The following is an 8,052-nucleotide window of genomic DNA, read 5'->3' as shown; positions in this document are numbered from 1 at the left end:
CCCCCCCCCCCAACTTGGCATCATTTACTCCCCCATGCACCACCTTATTTGACCAGAACCCTTCACCACCTTCTTCATTCTCCCTAGCGCGAAAATTAGGAGATTTGGCAGCTCCCATTCTTGCCCAAGACAATAACAATAGAAAGGTGTCTTCATTTCCGTTGCCGTGTCTCCCGATCCGACGTATTGTGTTGTTTATTGTAAAAACAACTTTAGGCATGTCTATATTATTTCGTTGCTCTTCAATCAAGTTATATATCTATCTTTAAACCATTACATGTGCTTGATCTATGACAAAACCGAAATAATGTCAAGAACTTTCGAAAAACATTGTGCAGATTTTTCGACTCTTCACTTGTGCACCTCACGATTTTGATGTTTTTTGTGGTTTCAGGGTTGACTCGATTTCCAAGGGCTTAAGGCTGCTTATAGACATGATATAGGGTGTGCTAGGAAGGTGTTAGTCCATTGGTTAAAGCCCTCCCCCCCCCCCAGCAACACGAATGGACAGCAACTCGTCCATGTTGCATTTTGTGTCTCAAAATTCTGGTTTTCGTTTTGTACAGGGAGGTTCGAATCTTGGTTGGCTTTTGGGCCTGTAACCATGGTTAGAATACCTCCTTGACATGTCTAGGACGTGACCAAGATGCACTTTCATGGCTTGGTTTATGTCCCCATCGATTTTTAAAATTAACAAAGAACATCGCCCCTTCGGTTTTAAAATTCTGGTATTGCTGAGTGTGTTGAGTTTCGGTGGGTTGTGGTTGGCTTCTAGCCCTTAGCCATGACTCATAAAACACTTTAGCATGTCTAGCATGGACCATGGTTAACCTCATAACCATTGGATCCTTCATTTGACAGCAAGCGATCCAAAAAATTGCATGGTACAGAATTTTCTTGTGTTCTCGGTTTGATCTTTGTGTTGTCCTAGATGTTTGGGTGGATCTTGGTTGGCTTCTAGCCCTTAGCCATGGTTAACACAATACCTCATGATGTTTAGATCATGCCATGGTCGATCATATGGTGTAATGCCCGAGAAATTGATTATCGTAATCTGATATGATTTATTGATCATGAATGGATGTGAGTATAGTTGGACCACTCCGAGACCAAATTGGTTAAAACATATGAGTTATGTGATTTTCAGGCAGAAGCTGTGGCGCCCGAGCGGTAGAAGACGACCGCCCGAGCGCCAATGCATTACAAGCGCATGTTTTGGACAGAACGTCTGGCGCCCAAGCGGTAGTTCTTGACCGCCCGAGCGCCAGTGGTCAACAAACGTATGTGTCGGACAGAAGGTGCCGCGCCCGAGCGGTAAAGATTAACCGCCCGAGCGCCGCCTGAACGTTGTGAAAAATGATGACATGTACCATTACATGCAATTGGATATATATATATACAATCCCTTCATCCTTTTGCAAATGGAAACGGGAGAAGGCCGAGGAAAGCTACGAGGAAAGCTCAGAAAAATCTCTACGCCTTTATATTTCGATCCGTCCGTCTGATTTTGAATCTGACTTCAGTACTGTGTTCCTATCGACGCAGGCTTCAACTGGACGTAAGTTTTGCTACGTTTTGATATGTTTTGACATTATGCTATTGTCAGAAGTGGATAGGATTCATATATGATGTTCTTGGCATGTTAGACATCGTCGAATCGAAGTCAGATTGAGAAACAGACTGATTATGGAATTGTTATTAATTTCGGGGGATATTGATTTATACCGGATAGAGTTGAATTGTGACTGGATTATAGATTGTATTGGAGATTGGTTATGGTTTGTAACAGTTATCTAGTACTGTTGTAGTGACGGGGATATGGAGATTTTACCGTTATGCCGTGGATTTTGAATTAAATCCAAAATAATCAGATTCAGTGTTAAATGGAGAACGGAATATTGATATTATGATTCTCGATATATCGTTTCAGATTTACAGAGACAGTCTTGAGTTCAGAACGGATATTGCTTCAGACCGAGACTACAAACGGAAGGTATAAGTCAATGTGGTATTGGGAGATCGACTTGAGTCGGTTTAGACTTGAGTTTCCCTAAATCACATACTTTACTTTATTGCATTGATATTTGCATGGATTTGGGTGATGTACTTGTTCTCTTGATTTATAGATAGCAGGTATTAGACGAGTAATCTTATGACAGAAGTGCCTGATAGTGGCGGGATCGCCACGGGCACATTGCACGATATCACAAGATAGTGTATTGGCGAAAGTGCCAAAGTCTGTCACCAGATGATTGGCTATCGATGTGAATAGAATTGTAGCTTCTTCTATTACTGGTGATCGGTACCGTATCGATGTGGATAGAATCGTAACTTCTTCTATTACTGATGATCGATATCATATCGATGTGGATAGAATCGGAGTTTCTTCTAGTACTGGTGATCGATACTATATCGATGTGGATAGAATCAGAGCTTCTTCTATTACTGGTGATCGATGCCCTATCGATGTGGATAGAATCGGAATTTCTTCTATTACTGGTGATCGATATGGAATGCCAACTTCTGGAAACCGGGATCCCTAGACTAGGATTGAGTCTAGTCTGAAAGTGTAACGTTACGAGCATTGTCGACAGCCTGATATTGATTATGTTTCAGATTTTGATACATAGTGCTGTTATCTGTTACATGCTTTATATTTGTTTATATGATTGCATGTTTCGTTGATTTATACTGGGATTATATTCTCACCGGAATTATCCGACTGTTGTTGTGTTTGTATGTGTGCATGACAACAGGTGAGGCATGTTCAGGGTTGAGGAGATGAAGAGAGATCGTGATTAGAGTGGAGGCTCCGGACTTGGATTAGAGATAGAGTTTGACACTTGATATTAGTTGTTAAACCTTAGTTGAATAAATGTATGTGATACAGGACTTGTATCTTATATTGAGATGTATATAAGTTCTATTCCACTACGTTCCGCATTTCAAAAAAAAAAAATTTAGACCCTGTTTTAGAATTGATTAAATAGTCCCAATGATGATTAAGAACATGATTATCGTCCGGGTCCCCACATATGGCCACTGGAATGATACATGACAGCAAGAACAAGCAACACTCCCCACGGTACAGCATATGTGTTCTCGGGTGAAGCTTTGGATTGTTTTGGATGGTTGCTTGGATTGTGGTTGGCTTTTAGCCCTTAGCCATGGTCTGAGCCACTCCTTAGAATGTTGGTAAGAGGCTCTGGTTGGTGGTTCAAGCCCCAAATGGCCAAAGCCTTGAAAACGAAGCCAAGGAATCACAGCAGCCGCTGCTGCATTTTCTGGACAGCAGCTTTGAGCTTCGTTTCAGAGGGCTGTTTCGAGTTTTTGGTTGGCTTTTAGCCTATGGACTTGGACTGGACAGTACCTCAATGAGTTAAGAAGGTCATGTTTTTGGCCGTTTGTGATTTGGTTAAGTTTAGAGATCGTACGAGAATTTAAGGTGCAATGTGCCAAAGTGACTCTCGAAAGAGCGTTTCACGATTTTTGGCCTCCATTTACATTTTTCATGTATTTCAGCCCTAGGGTTATGTTTTCCAGTATTTTAGGTGTATTTTAATCATGACTAAACGATGGTTTAATGTTGGTTCGGGTTGGTACGGAGTCATAGTTAGATACTAAGTTTGTTGGGAGTAATTGTCTCGTTTTTAGTACGATTATGAAGTGTTGGTTAAGTTGAGATTATTTGCATGTGTCTCATGTTAGAATTAGGTCGTATCGAGCCTGGGAACGATCCAACTCAATTGGTAAATTAAAACAGGATAATAATTATATTACGTGCATAAAAATAGAAAATGTTTATTTTTGAGATATATGCGATATGTCTTGTGTCCACCTTACGCTTATGGGATTGCTTCACCCGGTGACTTAGGACCGGTTTACGATTATGTATGGTACGGATATCCAGTCCAAGTGCTTTGATGATCTCTACCGCCCAGTATACTGTGGTTTTGTCTGATCTGACGTGCATGTTATGTTATGGGCCACTTGCGTAGAACATTATCTCTACAGAAAAAATTACGATATAATATGTTATGACAGAGCTCTATCGAACAAAGATTTTACGTATGATTTTCAGATTTGCACGTATTTATAATTACTCATGATACGATTTCACGTTACGCTTTACGATACGATATTTTTACGTTGCATGCGATTTTATGATATATTTACTTGTTATTCACGATATATGCATGCTGAGTCTTTAGATTCACTAGACTTGATTGATGTAGGTACTGACGATGCAGAGGCTGAGTGCGGGGACCAGTGAGTTAGCTCGGATCGGCGGTAGTTCAAACCCAAGGACCTCACGTTTAGTTATTAAGTTTTATGTTCAAACTCTTGTTATAACTTTTATATATTTTAAGTTATTGTTTAAAACATTATTCAGTTTCCGCTGCTATGTTTATGTTAAACCGTTGCAAGTTTATTTATTTAAAAAGAAAATTTTTAATAATTCCGCAAAATTATGAATACGAAAATACGGGCCGTCACACGTTCTGCTCCTAAGCACATCGATATCAACCATTGTCCAGTGACCTGGCACCTCTGCCAAGGACTCTCTAACTCACACTCTATCATCTAATCCATGCTTTCTATAAATCAATAGAACAAGCATATAAATGCAATGAATTCAAATATCTGAAAACAATAGTAAGGAAGTATGTGATTTTAGGGAAACTCAGGTCATATCTGACTCGAGTTATCACATTGATTTATACCTTTCTTTTCGTCGATCAATCTGGCTCTGTTCAGTCTTCGAAGCCTTTGATCCCAACTCTGGAATAACAATATTGAGGAGTACAATATCATAATACAACCCAACACAAGAATTCTCAATCAAATCAAATTTTGACGGCATAACGGCACAATATCGATATCCCAGGCAACTCAGACAATATGAGATATCAATCAATAACTCATAATCAATAACAACACAAATGTGATATCAAATCTCAATCAAATCCATTCTGAAAATCATAACAAATGTATAAACAATATGTTCTTCAATCTGTTCTCAGTTCTACGATGTCTAATATCTCAAGAACATCATATATCAATCATATCTGATTTCTTCAATATCATATTTCCAAATCATATAAAAATATAAAAAAACTTACGTCCTGTTGAAGCTCTTGGCTATAGAAACGCAGTACCAAACTCGGATTGAAATTCCAATGGCCGGATCTTTCACAAATTACAATTTAAATCTAAGAAAAGTAAAGCCTTTTCTCTAGAGCTCTCGTTCTTTCTTCTGGCCACCAGTGAAGGAAATGAAAGGATTTACATGTTATATATGCATGGCCAAGACAAGTGGCTTATTCTTCTTAAAAATCAGGCGGCGCTCAGGCGGTCGAACTTTACCGCTCGGGCGCGGAACACTCTGTCCGGGTACAAGACGTGTTAAACACTGGCGCTCGGGCGGTCATTTTCTACCGCTCGGGCGCCAGACATTCTGTCCAAATCGTTGTTCTTATAGAGCACTGGCGCTCGGGCGGTCCTTTTCTACCGCTCGGGCGCCAAAGGTTCCGTACAAATTAGGCTTGTGATGTACCGACGCCCGGCTTCTCTACTCACGTCGTACTTTAGCTCCTGAAATCTCATTTCTGTCAAATCAATCTCAAATTACAGTGATCAAATCTCATGCCATACAATAGTGTAGATGCATCAGTCCACTATGTGGATTCTTTTTATTCCCTTTCTTCCGAATATCGATCCTTTCGTCAAATCATGTCTGCACGAGAATAAAGCTTTTCAAAGCACTCGCAGATTGAACAACTGAATCTCCAAAGCTATACCCAATCCATTAGGGCTTCCTATTCAGGAGCCTTGTTTGAAGCTGCTGAAGTAAGTATGAACGAGTAAGGGATCATTGACCTTTCTGGAGTCATGAAAAGAATCCCTGTCCCCGCTCCTGGATGCACCATTGAAGTATATCTCCCATGGGAACAGAACTTTAGCATATAAAACTTCTTCATCAGGTAGATCAGCTGGTTAGAGCAAAGGACTGTCATCTGAGGCTGGATGAGCTTCCAAGAAATCAGCCAACGCTTGTCCTTTGCTTTGGAAACACCATGGACCATTTGGATAACCTTACTGATAACCTCTTGGTACTTTTCCTTTTTGAAGGTTTCGAGAGCAAATACTTGAGCGGATCTGCGCACACCTGTTTCAAGTCTTAGCAACTGATATACGACTCCTAAACAGTCAATAGGAACAGCGGATTAGCTACAGCTCTAATGAAAGCTTATTAGGTTTCTCTTTAAGAAAGTCCCTGAGAGGGCTTAGTTGATCCATGATTTATGTTTCATCTTTCGTTCCCTTTGATGTGGAAGGGCTTTTTGGGCTGGTCCTTTGAATGACCTAGATATTTCACTTGCTTTCTTACTAAGTCCTCGGATACTCTTGCTGGATCCAGCTTATACTTCTTGGCTTTAGTCATGTATTGTCCTTTTGGATTTACTTATCCTAGGTGGAATAACCTTTGTGTAGATAAACTTCCCCGATTCACAGGTAGAGACTAAAGAAAGGCGCATGTCGACTCTCTTCCTAAACAGGAAATACACGCTTTTATTGAGGGAACTCGGCAGAAGATCGGTCTGCAAGAAAGGCCTACTTATCCACGGGTTTGCTAACCATTCACCGGATACTGACCTAATACCGCTGTTCCCTCGTGGCCATTGATTTTTACCTTGGCTTCGGTATCATGATATAGAGAAGACAGAAGCAGCACTCTTGTCGACCGTTCATGGCATGGTTGGCTAGCTTCAAACAAAAGAAAAGGAAGAAGGTAAGGCTGAGTCGAGACTAAGAACAGCGGCACCGGTTACGAGCACAGTAAGAGTTCAACTAATATTATTTATATAAACGATTTATTGGATTCAGTTAAATGTGCGAATTCCCCCTCATCTCATCTGTAGATTCAAAAGGAATTTATCGAGATGAATCCCGGCTTGAAGTCAAATGCAAGAGTTGAAGCAGGTGGCATTCTCCTATTTGAAAGAGGCCTTTTCGCGCCCTTTTCTTTCAATTGTGGACAAGCTTCCCTTGCTTCAGAAAATTTAATAACAGCTTCTTATATTCTGTTGTTCTTCCTCCAAGAACGGATATTCCAACAAGACCAAGAGCAGCTGATTCTAAAACACCAAATTTGCGACATCATTGTATTCTCTTCCTTCCTCCAGGTTTAGAAAACCCAGGGAGAGTTATTCTTTAATAAAATGAATTTATCGATGGGAACCTTTAATCAACATAGAATGGAAACCAAGCCAAGATTCATCGGCCGAAAGCACAACACACTTTCTAGGAGTGGAGGAATCGGGTTGAAGTCAAAGCATGATCTACAATTGCACTTATCCACATCGGTTCTATGTGAATTTAAGCCAATTCTTTCTTACCACAGGAGAAAGTATTTTACTTAAAATAATAAAGTGAATTTCGTCTCATTGGGCTCTATATCTAGGATAAGCATTCTATTGTTCTAGCAGAACTAAATCACCACAAGGCGCCTCTTTCTCCGCTTTGAAATACTGTAAATCCGCTTTCCTTTCATTGTTGAGAATAAGAAGAGTAGCTGTACTCTACTCTTAGATCCGACTATGACTTCTTCGTCTTCTCTTTATCCTAAGGGGTTTAGAGGCTTTTCTGTAGCTTTCTAAGCCCTTTCTCTTAGCTAGGGGAAATACTAGTCTAGAGGAGAGTTTTCTATAAGAATGTGGAAAGATGAGGAATAGGTTACCCGATCCCTAACTAAAAAAGTGGGGGTCGAAGAGAATAGATAAAATATTTCGAGGAAGGGTCTTTGTCAGGAGGCCTGAGATTCTTGAATTTACATAGCATAAATACGAACATTCTGCTTCAAGATGCCATTGAATTGCTTTCCGTTCTCTTGCTGAGTCAGAGGATGGACAAGAGTTCGCACTGACACTTCATGAAACAGAGACTGCTATAACTTACTAAGTCTCTGATACAGTTCCTGTTGTGGAAAAATAGGTTTGAGTCCTTTGCTTTTGTGACCTCGGTCACACGAGAGACCCCTCAACAATTGAG

General features: G+C 40.3%; 1 pseudogene; it reads left to right on the top strand.

Annotated features, from left to right (window-relative positions):
- Nucleotides 1-6,687, top strand: part of LOC140957963 (uncharacterized) — a 15,771-nt pseudogene extending 9,084 nt beyond the window's left edge.
- The last annotated feature ends 1,365 nt before the right edge of the window (nucleotides 6,688-8,052 follow it).

Source organism: Primulina huaijiensis, chromosome 14, assembly GCF_012295235.1.
Source record: "Primulina huaijiensis isolate GDHJ02 chromosome 14, ASM1229523v2, whole genome shotgun sequence".
Taxonomy (NCBI): Eukaryota; Viridiplantae; Streptophyta; class Magnoliopsida; order Lamiales; family Gesneriaceae; genus Primulina; species Primulina huaijiensis.
Note: the sequence above shows the minus strand (reverse complement) of the source record. Positions and strands in the feature narration are given on the sequence as shown.